Consider the following 12,099-nt stretch of genomic DNA (forward strand, 5'->3'; position numbering starts at 1 on the left):
TACTGGTGGGTAATGCAGTACAGGCACAACTAATGATTTTATTAGATAACACTTACTTATTTTGGGTAATTCTTTAACAATATGGAGCTTTGATAGAGCATCTCTTGCTTTCTGTATTCTGTATGGTATATATGTGATTTAATACACCTGTAGCATTAATTTTCTGTCCAAGTATGGTACCTTCTGTCGTGTAGTCAGTTACTTTTCCATCAACGATATCTTCAGTTTACCTCACTGCTAGGAATTACTGTAAATTAATGTTAACTTTTATTTTCCGCTTTATTCAAATTGACTGCAGGCAGCCGTTATTTCGTTTGCCACTTTCCTTACCATCATTCCTATAGATTTGCCTTGATACGTCATAATTTGCGTTGTCTTGTCAGCATAGTGAAAATTCTTACATCTTGGTCCAGCATTCGTTCTCTCATATATATAGTATATAAGACTGTCTCTTCTGCTTCTTAAAAAATCATTTCTTTCTCATAGATTTCTGGTAACCCAGAGTGTAGACTCTTATAATTTTAAACCAAAGTAACGACATGAAGAATCAGACACCACCAGATCTCTTGGTATGATCTATTGGCTACAGACCAACAAGTGGGAGACGAGCCAGCTTGAAACTAGAAGAGAAGCATAAGAAAAACAACAACGCAGTCACCAGTCTTTCCTTAATCGGTACTTCCTTCATCTTTTCACGATCTAAATCTCCGTCCCCAATTTCTTTTTTTGTTTATACCAGCGAATCGGCAATCGGCACCTCCTGTCAACTATCAAAAGTAGAGCCGTTCTAAGGGCTATTAACTTTGCATTATCCACATAAGCAGTTAAGCACACAAATAATTTATAATGTGCTCCGCCCTGCCAGGATACAAGCTGCAGCAGGTCTGTACTCTGCAGTGAGTTCGTGCGTCTGTTTATCTTGTGACGTCACAATCGACAAGTTGGAGCGGGCGAGGAGGGTGTGTGTGTGTGTGTGTGTGTGTGTGTGTGTGTCGCACGGGCTACGTCATAGTGACATCACGCAGCGGGTTGGTGGTGGTGGTAGTGGTGGTGGTGTCAATATAAGCAAGGCCGCCGCCTCCTTCCACACACTCGCTCTCAACAGCAGCTGCAGCGAGGGACGTGCTCACCCATTAGCCTTGCCATAAACTTTTTCGTCAAGCATCCTACAGGTACTCGGCTGTTCGTCAGTGAAGCCACGACCCACAGACCACACGCCAGTGTTGCTACACATTACTCAGCCACGTCGGCAGCTCAGCAACTGAAGTCAGCAGATCTTTCACGAGTTCTTCCCACACCAGACCGCGACTTACCATCGATAAACGATATAGGATATCACCACCCAAAGGTATGTTTGCTCCTGTAAAGAAACTAGCAACCTGAGAAATTATTTCAGTGCTTAACTTTAATACACACACACACACACATACACACACACACACACACACACACACACAACATTTATCTGGTGGCATACCATTGCGCTTTTATCGTCTCTGTTGATGATTCAACGATTATGAAATTAACGACTTTGTTTTCTGACAGGTTCATCAGGTGGCATCATGACCCCGCGCATCTGCCCTGCCGTACAAGCAATTGCACTGGCCACAGACCTGACATCCAGTGGAGGAGTGCGACGCAAAACTCCACCAAGACTCTGTTCCACGCCCCAAAGAAGCTCCAATCGTTCCACACCTCCAAGAGCCTCCCCTGCCAGACATGCTGCTTCTCATCTGGCCAAACAATTGGTATGAAATTATGTCATAAAACGTACATTAACTTATCTTACTCTGACGAACGACATTGACGGTGATGGTACTTGCATCACTGCAGTAATATTACAGCAGGTCGAATATAATTGTATGACGTATGACTCTTGATATTTGAGGAGCCATTGACAGAAGTGTTAACGCAACTACAAATACAGAATGTGGGTTACAAAGAGGCCACAATATTGTCATATGTCAGTACAAGAAATACAGTGTATATGTGTGATAACACTGTTGGCACACAGTGACAGTGTTGTTGTTTTGGTAGGTGGAACTGTGGGCATCAGTGGAGGCGGGTGATGTGCAGAGGGTGGCTCAGCTGGTTCAGGACACAGGGCCGGCTGTGACCCGGAGCAGCAGTGGCTGCACACTGCTACATGTGGCAGCAGCCAACAACCAGCCAGAGGTAGTGGAGTGGCTGCTGCAGGTGCTGAGTCCCAACCTCGTAAACAAGGCGGGCCTGACCCCGGCCCACCTGGCGGCCATGAGGGGCCACACACAAGTGCTGAGGGTCTTGCTGGCCGACCCCCACAATGACCCCTTGGCCCGTGACCCAGCCGGCAACACCTACCACCACTGGGTACGTGACATCATACACTATCATCCACTCATATCCACCCAGCCGGCAACACCTACCACCACTGGCCGCATCATATTAAACATTATTAATCAATCTTAATAATTAATTGTATGGTGGTCATTGACTATATATTATTATGGATGTGAATATTGTTTTATGGGTGCAAGTGTACCAGAAATTCCTGGGTGCACAGTTTGATCACATACGACTGCTTATTGTTACTGCATTCTTCACTTTGCCTGACTTTTTTTTTTTTTTTTTTTTTTTTTGTCACTCTCTGGTGAAGCTGTGTGTGCCACTGTTTGAGGCTGTTTTGCGGTGGGACAGGAAGAAGTTGTTGCAGTTAGCGGAGGTGGGTGCTGACCCTGACTTGGATGGTGGGCGTGTGGTGGGAGGGGCACTTGTGAGGGAACTGCGAGTCACCACCGCCCGCCAACTGGCCTCAACTCTCCACAGGGAGCATATCCTTCAGTCCATCACCAAGACACCGTCTCACCAGCAGTCACAGGCAACAACCAGTAATCCCTCCACAACGTCCACTGTCAAAGGACACACAAGCCACTTCAGTCAGTTGCCTGTAAGTAGTGTGACTTAAATTGAGCCACAGTCCTACCACATAATAATTCAATAATCTTCTACTGGCACCATGTAAGTTCAACTGATTGCTTTTCAGTACCAATGTAACAATTTGTAAGTAACATAAGTGTTAAGTGAATGATATGCCTCTCTTTAGTTAGCCAATAAGTAGCTTCCTCATAAACTGTAGAGGATAACAGTGTAAGTTACAGTTACTGGAGCATCAGTAGCAATGGCTGTTTCCGGCAGGTGGGGTCACTACGGCTACAAGTGAAACCATCCTCTGAAGCAGTGGTTAAGCACAGTGTTGGTGATGATATCTATGGTGGGAGTGGTGGCTATGTAACCATCTTGAGCTACACTTCCTTTTCGGATCGGCCAGACCTGCACCTTCCCAGTTCACAGACAGGGACTCACAACCTAGCCAACGTCTTCAAAAGATGGGGTTCAGTGGCCACATCCACCAGGATCTGACAGAGCAACAGACCAGACAGGTGGTGTCCCAGGTGAGGGACATGGAGGAACTAGATGGTGTCGGCTGTGCCATCTTTATTGTGGCCAGTCATGGCACCCCAGACCACCAGTTTCTCACCTCTGATGGCCGCCTGTTGGACTCACACTGGCTCTGTAATCTCTTCAGAGATTCACAGTGTTCACGCCTCAGAAATAAGCCCAAGTTGTTTATCTTCGACCTTTGTTGCGGCTACTACAGACAAGATGAAGCAAAATGCACTAGAGGTAAAGACAGCAGGGTGGAGGAACCATTGAGAGATACAGTGTGTCTGTACTCCAACAGCGGAGAACTAACATGGTACAACCCCAGCAAGGATGGCACTCCCTTTACCAAGTCCCTGTGTTACACTCTGGCGCAGCATGGCCATCAAGAGTTTGGTGACCTGTACCGCCACTTCTTCACCCACTACACCAGTCTGGTGCCCTCTGCCACACCTCGCCTTGATTATGTTGGATTTTCAAAGAAGTTCTTCTTTTCCACCTCTACCACACTGTAGGACTGAGCGCCAGAACTACCATATAAGACATTAACGTTCCAATATTTAGATGAAAATATTTTTGAACCAGAATTTCTCTCAAGCGAAAGAATTACACGATATTCCTTTTAGAAAAATGCATAAATAGGATTGTAACACTATTAAGAAGAAATAGTGAAACATTTTAAACACTTGTAAGCATATACTGCTGCTTATAATTTTCAAGTCTACCTATGCCTATAGTGTACTCCATTACACAGCCAGTCTGTTATATGAAGAAATCTGAACTATTTCTTGGTCGGTCATCCACTCGTAACTGGCCTCTGGGGCATGACTAATGTAAATAGTATATAATTTTATTGTTTGCCTTCATTGTTCCATAACCTGTGTTGCTTGACGTTGCATTGATATCGCAAGTAAGATTACTTATGAAGATCTCGAGGCTGGAAACAAGGACTCCAGAAAATCTAGTCATATTTTGTGTATTTGTACAGGTGTCTTATAATAAATTTTAGTAAATAATTTGCTATATTTGTAAGGCTACTGTCAAGATCTTTTGACTGTTGCCAATGTGTGCGTCCAAATGGGTAATGTATTCACATCAGAGCTGGGGTGTCGACAAACCCATAACACAGCATAAATAAGTGTTTATAAACAGTTAACTATGGACAGGTAAACATTAAATTCACGTGAACAATATAATATTAAAAGATATGAAGAATAATATAATGAGAAGTAAAGCCATTTTGATCATCAGTCTCTATCATTTTGCTATTGCTAGTCGAACATATGCCACTTTAGTAAACCCTCTCATCAGGTGATTTTATTCAGCTGAGAAGAGATATTTTGAGCTGAAGGGATTGGAAATAGCTTTCATTAGATTCTTCATAACTATAAGGCCAGCTTAAGCTGAAGAAATTCGTCTGATAGCAATAAAATTGATAATGAGGTATCGCAATGTAAAGGTTCCGTTAAGTAAAAATTGGAGGAAGGATATATACTCGTAATTAACTTTGTTATGCTAGGTGTTTAAGGGTCCGCTTCCCGTCCCTTGAACGCCTAGTGTGCAGCGGGTTCCCTTTCTAGACAGGAACTTAAACAAATAAGAGAGAGCCAGGCCACAAAAACTCAGGGCAACAACCTTACACATATATTGACAAATTCTAGATGTGGAACAGGCAGACGTCACAAAACAGAAATCTAGACAATTCTATGACATGTATTGAGATCATGGGTAGTAGTATCACTCAGATACTGTTTGGACAATAGTTCTGGGTCAAAGTGAATAGCACAATTAAAATGCCCGCCGTGCCCGCCGCAGGACCTCCCACCTCACTACCCCCACACCACCACCGAGCCGCCACCCCACCACCACCCCAGGAGGACACATTGGTGAGGTTAGTGACCCCGGGCAAGAGGTTCATCAGGGCATCACGGCCCTGAGCCCCTATTCCCCGCAAGTGCCCCAACCCCAGGTGATCAGGGGAATTGAACTACTGTGCGGGCGGAGCAGTGATCGACAGAATAGGGGTGGGACTGAAACTAAATCAGTCCCAGGTAACACCGTATTGACGGCTTTGTTACACCCTCCAGGGCAGGAGGCCCAAGGGCAGGAGGCCCAAGGCTATGGCCTAAACAAAAGTAAAAAGAGACAGAGAAACCTAGGCTACGGCCTAACAGAGTGTGCAAAGGGGAAGGCGACCCCAGGCTCCGGCCTAAACACACCAGGGAGAGAGAGTTGCCCTAGTGCATCCCTCTCCTACTGTTCTTCGGCTACGGCCAGAATACGGACCAGGGTAAAGAGCCCCTGCTACCATACGTGTAGCACTACCCTATTACGGAAGCGGCGTCCCGGGGTCGGTACCCAGCCACAATGGACGGGCGAACCAGTTCGCCCGTTAGTCGTCTTCCGTATGGGCAGACACTCGGCTCTGGCCGGGGCACGTACCAGGGTAGAGAATTCCCTGCAGGTAGGATCAGTCCGTATTGGAGAGAGTGCGGCCTCTGTGCCCCTCACTCCGGCTTGTCTCCTACTACGGGAGGAACACCACGCTGGCGGTACCTTGCCACGGCGAAAGGGCGACACCGATCACCCCATAGGTGTACCCCGTACGCCGGGCAAGTTCACAGCTACAGCCAAGGTGTGCAATAGGGGAAGGAGATCCCCGACTCAGGCCTTCAGACACACTCGAGAGACCACGGGCAACGTGAGTCCTCCTCTAGCCTCTTTCCCTTCGGGGAGCCCTTCGTCGCCATCCGGGAATATAGTCCCGGATGAGACATTAGAGTGGTGGCAAGGCCCGATATCGGACCTACCGCCCACACCCGGGAGTTCCTTGTTCCTGCCGGAGCCCCGTAGGAGACGCTGCCGCAGTCCAGTCCTGACGGCGCCTCTCCCCCTTGGGAGAGGCCCGACTCCACAACCCACGACGAAGGCGATCCAGGCTCCCTCACTCCCCGGAGTCGGAAGAAACAGGCCCGACTGCTCCGGTTGTTCGGCCCCAGTCCTGAGGGCCACCTATCAGGTTGAGGCCCCCAGACCACAGGGCCTCCCTGCACCCCACCGGCGCGGTCCTAACACGAGGGCCGCCTCTCAGGTTGAGGTCCCCAGACGGGAAAGCCTCCCTGTATCCTAAGTGCAACAGTGACAGTACTATACCCAGGAAATAAGGGGAAACAGTGACAGTAACCAGGAGAACAGTGCCAGTGCCTACACAGGAGAATATATTAAACAGTGGCCCACTAGGATCTAGTGCTATCAGGGCAGAAAGTGTATTTTTGTAAATTGGTTTAGTCCTTCCCCACATTAAGGAACCAGGGAGTTTTCTGTGAGTCTAGAGCACGGGCGAGTCGAAAGATAAGCGTACGTGTCTCCGTGACCAGGTGACAGTGTCGAGTGTCGCTATCCGCACCCTACCTCTTTTATAGTAATAACCTTGAACCAGACTCTCAATCTCGGTATTCTTACTGTGAACAACCCCATTTATATATTACCTCCCAGTGACATAAGAATCCCATTAAAGAACATAAAGTGAACAACCCCATTTATATACAAGTGACATGAGAACCCTATTAAAGAATACTCGCAATCTCCCTGTGTAATAATGATAATGCATATGATTATTCTGTGAAGCCAAGTGTTAATTCTGTATCTCTGTGTCTCTGTATCCTAAATATCATTCTATGTGTACTGTTATGAGTAGGACCTAGGTAATAGATGTGATACGGTATACTGCCTAGTTTTTATGGCCTGTTCCTTTGTTAGTGCTTTACGTCCGGTCTAGAAAGAGGACCCCGCTTCAGTAGCTAGTGTTTTTACGATGAGAAGTCGCCTTAAAAACACAGCATTACACTGGTGGCAAGCGGTGGTTCTGGATCCGAGTAAAGCACGGAGGAACGAAGAAAGGAAACTTACGCAATGGCAGCCAAACCACATATCCAATTGCTGAGGTACAACCCGGACCAGTGCGACATAGAGGTATATTTAGACATGGTCAAACCCCTCCTAGACATAGGGTTCGACTCAGACAGAGAAAAGATCGCAGTCACACTACCTAACCTGGGTAAAATAATCACTACTGTCGCACCAAAAATCGTCCCAGAACTCTCATGGGACCAATTCTTGCAAATCGTGAGACAGGCTTTTACACCATCAATAGGCCGAGTTGTCGCTCTCTCCCAACCCTTACCTACGACGGAAACCTGGATGATACATTCACCCAGGCTCGGCGCCTCGTCAGCGCTGCCTATCCCGAGGCACCTACAAATGCCCGGGATATACATACATTCAATGCTCTATTGAGGATCCTCCCCAGCATAGTCAGGGAGCATTTCTCAATCTACGACCCCTCAGGGGACATGGAAAATGACCTGCAACTCGTCCGACATCTGCTCGCCGCCCGCCCCACACCACAGCCACTCCACGCGGTGACACGTTTTCCAACAAAGCAACACCCCCCATCCAAACCTTAGCTGCCGCCTCACCAGCCAACTACTGAGCCGTCTCCCACAGTCCCTAGAGCTTACCCGCAGAAGAAGCGCCCAAACCCCAGGGAGCAAGGAAACCTCATCACAATTAATCCCTGGGAATTCACAGCTTGCAGTCGCACCTGCCCTCTGCACGACATTAGGGAACAGCTTAAAGCTAGCAGGCACAGAACCTTTCACCAAGGGCGCAAGAAAGTCTCCTCCTTAGATGACGACGCCCCGGAAGACGACGCACCGCCACAACACTACTCGGGAACGGACGATGACGACCAAGACGACACCACTCCACAACAGATGGATTTTTAGGCCCGCCCCCGCACCTCCCCACGGTAGCGGGGGCCACCTCACAGAACTACAGACCCCCAGTTTACAACAAGATTTGGCTAAATGGGATCAAGGCACGACTACTAGTGGATACGGGAGCAGCCAGATCGTGTCTCTGCTCCCACTTCTACTCCCGCCACATTGGTGCATTCGGCCCTCTTTTCCCCACCTCAGCCAACCTCGTCGACGCGGGGGACGGCCCCCTGCCTATCCGTGGGGAAACTCGGGCCCTTCAAACCCACACCCACCAACAAATATCCACTAGCCACCCATTCATCATATTCGACTCGACATGCAATCAGTATGATGGATATTTAGGGCTGGACCTCCTCCAGAAACTACATGCCACCATTGACTGCCATCAACGCCGCCTCCACTTCAGTCCAGCCCATCCCAACCAAGCAGCAGTCAACAAGAAAGAAGAAGAAGAAAAAAAAAAACACCGAAGAAAAATCAGGAACACCTCCCCTCACACACTACACAAACACACACTACCATCAAACACTCACCTGTCCCAAATCACCCACACACCTAACCTCAACCCAACCCCTCACACTACCCTACCCCATCACCACCACCCACCACACATCATCTGCATCCCTCCCCATCTTTTCCTGCCACTATCGCCTCCTCAATCACTATTCCACCCCACCATGAAGCTTGGGTAAAACTAAACAAACCTTCTCATACCTCCGTCCTCTTCTCACCATCCATCCCCACCGGACCACTCTCTTCCTGTTTAGTAAGTCCCACCTTCCTCCCCCCACATGCCCACGAAATCCGTATCGCCAACCTCGCCACTACCCCACTAACCCTAACCAGAGGACTCATCATCGGCGACACAGAAGAAGCTGAACCATGCCAAACACCACCTCCAGACCATCCCACTCTCCCCGACCTACCATCACACCTATCCCCTGCCCAAACCAACAGCCTATGACAACTCCTGGATTTTCAAGACCTATTCTCCTCTGGCCCAACCGCCCTTGGCCATACCACCTATCTCAGCCATGAGATACACACGACCGGACCTCCAATTTGCCAACCATCACGACGAAAGAATCCAAAGCAACGGGCAGAAGAAGACCGGCAGGTCCAGGACATGCTAGATGCCGGCGTAATCTCCAACTCTACTAGCCCATGGTCCTCACCGGTGGTACTCGTAAGAAAAAAAGATGGGACAATGCTTTTTGTGTTGACTACCGCCGAGTCAACGATGTCACAGCCAAAGATGCAACTCCCCTACCCCGCATCGACGACTCACTGGACTCATTACATGGCTCGACATGGTTCTCCACCCTAGACCTGCAGTTGGGCTATTGGCAAGTCCCTGTACACCCCGACGACAAACACAAAACCGCCTTCTCCACATCGAATGGCAAACACTGTGAATTCAACGTCCTCCCTTTTGGACTCTGCAACGCCCCTGCCACATTCTCCCGTTTGATGGAGTCTGTCATCAGTGGACTAACCTGGGAGACTTGCTTGGCGTATCTCGACGACCTCATCGTTTTTAGTCGTACCTGGACCGACCACCTTCATCGCCTCAAGCAAGTGTTTCACCGCATACGCCAAGCAGGGCTAAAATTGAAACCAACAAAGTGCGTCTTGGCAGAGAGATCATTGTCTTTCCTGGGACACTTAATTAACGCTGAAGGCATCTCACCAGACCCAGATAAACTTCGAGCCATCTCAGACATCCCCCTGCCCGGCGACGTACATGAGACCAGAGCCTTCCTGGGGTTAACATCATACTATAGGCGGTTCATCAAAGGGTTCGCTGATATCGCCAAACCCCTGCACGATCTAACAAAAAAGGTGAGCCTTTCGTGTGGACCAAAACAAGGAAAACAGCATTTACCACCCTCAAATCAAAGTTAACCACCGCCCCAGTAGTCGCATTCCCAGACTACAACCTCCCATTCCGCCTGTATACTGACGTGTCCCTCATCGCCATAGGGGCTGTCCTTGCACAAGTACAAAATGGGAGAGAACACATCTTCGCCTGTGCCAGTCGCACCCTGAATGCGGCAGAACGCAACTATGCGGCCACCAAACGTGAGTGCCTAGGGATCATCTGGTCCCTAGAATACTTTCGGTCCTACATCTCAGGCACCCATGTAATAGTCATTACAGATCACCAATCCCTGCAATGGCTACGGCAATCAAACACCAACAATGCCCAACTGATATGCTGGCGAGAGACACTCGAAGAGTATGACTTCGAAATCGCATACCGATCAGGCAAACTCCACACCAACGCCGATGCCCTATCTCGTCTCCCAATCAGCGCCATCACGACAGAACCAGACCTAGTCCAAATGTGGCACAACAAACAATGCCCCACCTGGATTCCACAGACCACGTTCACTAAACTCCATCCACACGGCGAACATCTCTTCGACCCTAACGGACACATTGTCCTTAGCCCAGCCACTGCCCACGACACCATGCTCCACCTCCATGCCCACAACGGCATCCACCTGGGAACGAAGAAGCTGCTACAAGTCTTTAACGACATGTACTGGACCCCAAACCCATCCACCATCGCAAAGAAGATCATACAATCATGCCGAGCATGCGCCCTTGGAAAGGACATCCCCCGAGCACCAGGCCCTACAGGAAAGTTAACAGCACAAAAACCGTGGCAACTACTCTCCTTAGACGTCATCGGCCCTCTCACACCAAAAACAGGCTACAAGTACATAATTACCTTCGTAGATGTATATTCTAAGTTTATCATCGCCTGCCCCGCCAAGGATCACACCGCACTATCAGTCGCCGATGCCCTCACCCGACATGTATTCCCTTATTTTGGGATCCCACAGGCCCTTCATTCGGATAATCCTCCAGAATTTATGGGAAAAATCTGGGAAGAACTAGCTAGCATATTCGGATACAACATCTCTCACTCATCCCCCTACTGGCCCCAGGGCAACAGCATCTGCGAGAGAAGCCATCGCTCCCTTATGAACCAGGTCCGCACACGCATTATGCAAACGGGAAACGAAGACTGGCCTGCACACGTCAAGATCATACAATGGGGTTTAAATACGTGCCCACAAGAAGATGGAATAACTCCACACGAGAGAGTTTTCGGAGAATCGCCCCTACTCCTACCACTCCGCCACCACCTACAACCGCCCACCCCACCCTCCACCACCGACCCTCTCCACCACCTCAAACGCCGCCTCCACCATCTGCATTCACAACAAGACTTAGCACCTAACGCAACCCATTCCAACCCACACACACCTGGCCAGTCTGTTGTTGTCGCAAACCTGCCTACCCCACCCAAGACCTCCCCCCGATTCAACGGACTTTACAAAATTGTGCGAGTACCCAACCCATACCAAGTCACTGTGGATCAACAAGGACAACACCGCACATACAGAAATCGCCACGTGCGCCCCTTCCACCCACCCGACACCGCCCACCCCCGCACTAAGCCTACCTGCACCCCGGCCCACACACCTGGCCACCCCTACCTTTCTCAGAATCACCCCCCAGGCTCCTACTCCTACTCCTTCTCACCCCCTTCCTCAAACTCACCAGCAACCAGCCCACCCCCCGACACACCACCACCACAGGCTGAAACCACCACTACATCACAACCTGAAATTCACCCACCTAACACCCATCCACCCACCACCTCCCAACCCACTTCACCCATGCCGCCCACATCACCACAACCGCCCACCCCCGAAAACCACACCACTCGCCACTCCACCACCCCCACACCCACCACCACCCTTCCTCATGACCACTCCCATTATACGCGCCACACCGCACCCCCAACCATTCCCCCCCTCACCCCCACACACCCTCACCACCACCACGCACACAACCAGCCTCACCATCCACACCCACCATA

General features: G+C 49.5%; 1 pseudogene; it reads left to right on the plus strand.

Moving 5' to 3' along the window:
• Nucleotides 1-539: 539 nt before the first annotated feature.
• Nucleotides 540-4,543, plus strand: LOC145403721 (uncharacterized; annotated as a pseudogene).
• Nucleotides 4,544-12,099: the final 7,556 nt, after the last annotated feature.

Source organism: Coenobita brevimanus, chromosome 61 (assembly GCF_032717465.1).
Source record: "Coenobita brevimanus isolate Jiangsu-jjx chromosome 61, ASM3271746v2, whole genome shotgun sequence".
In the NCBI taxonomy this organism is placed as follows: Eukaryota; Metazoa; Arthropoda; class Malacostraca; order Decapoda; family Coenobitidae; genus Coenobita; species Coenobita brevimanus.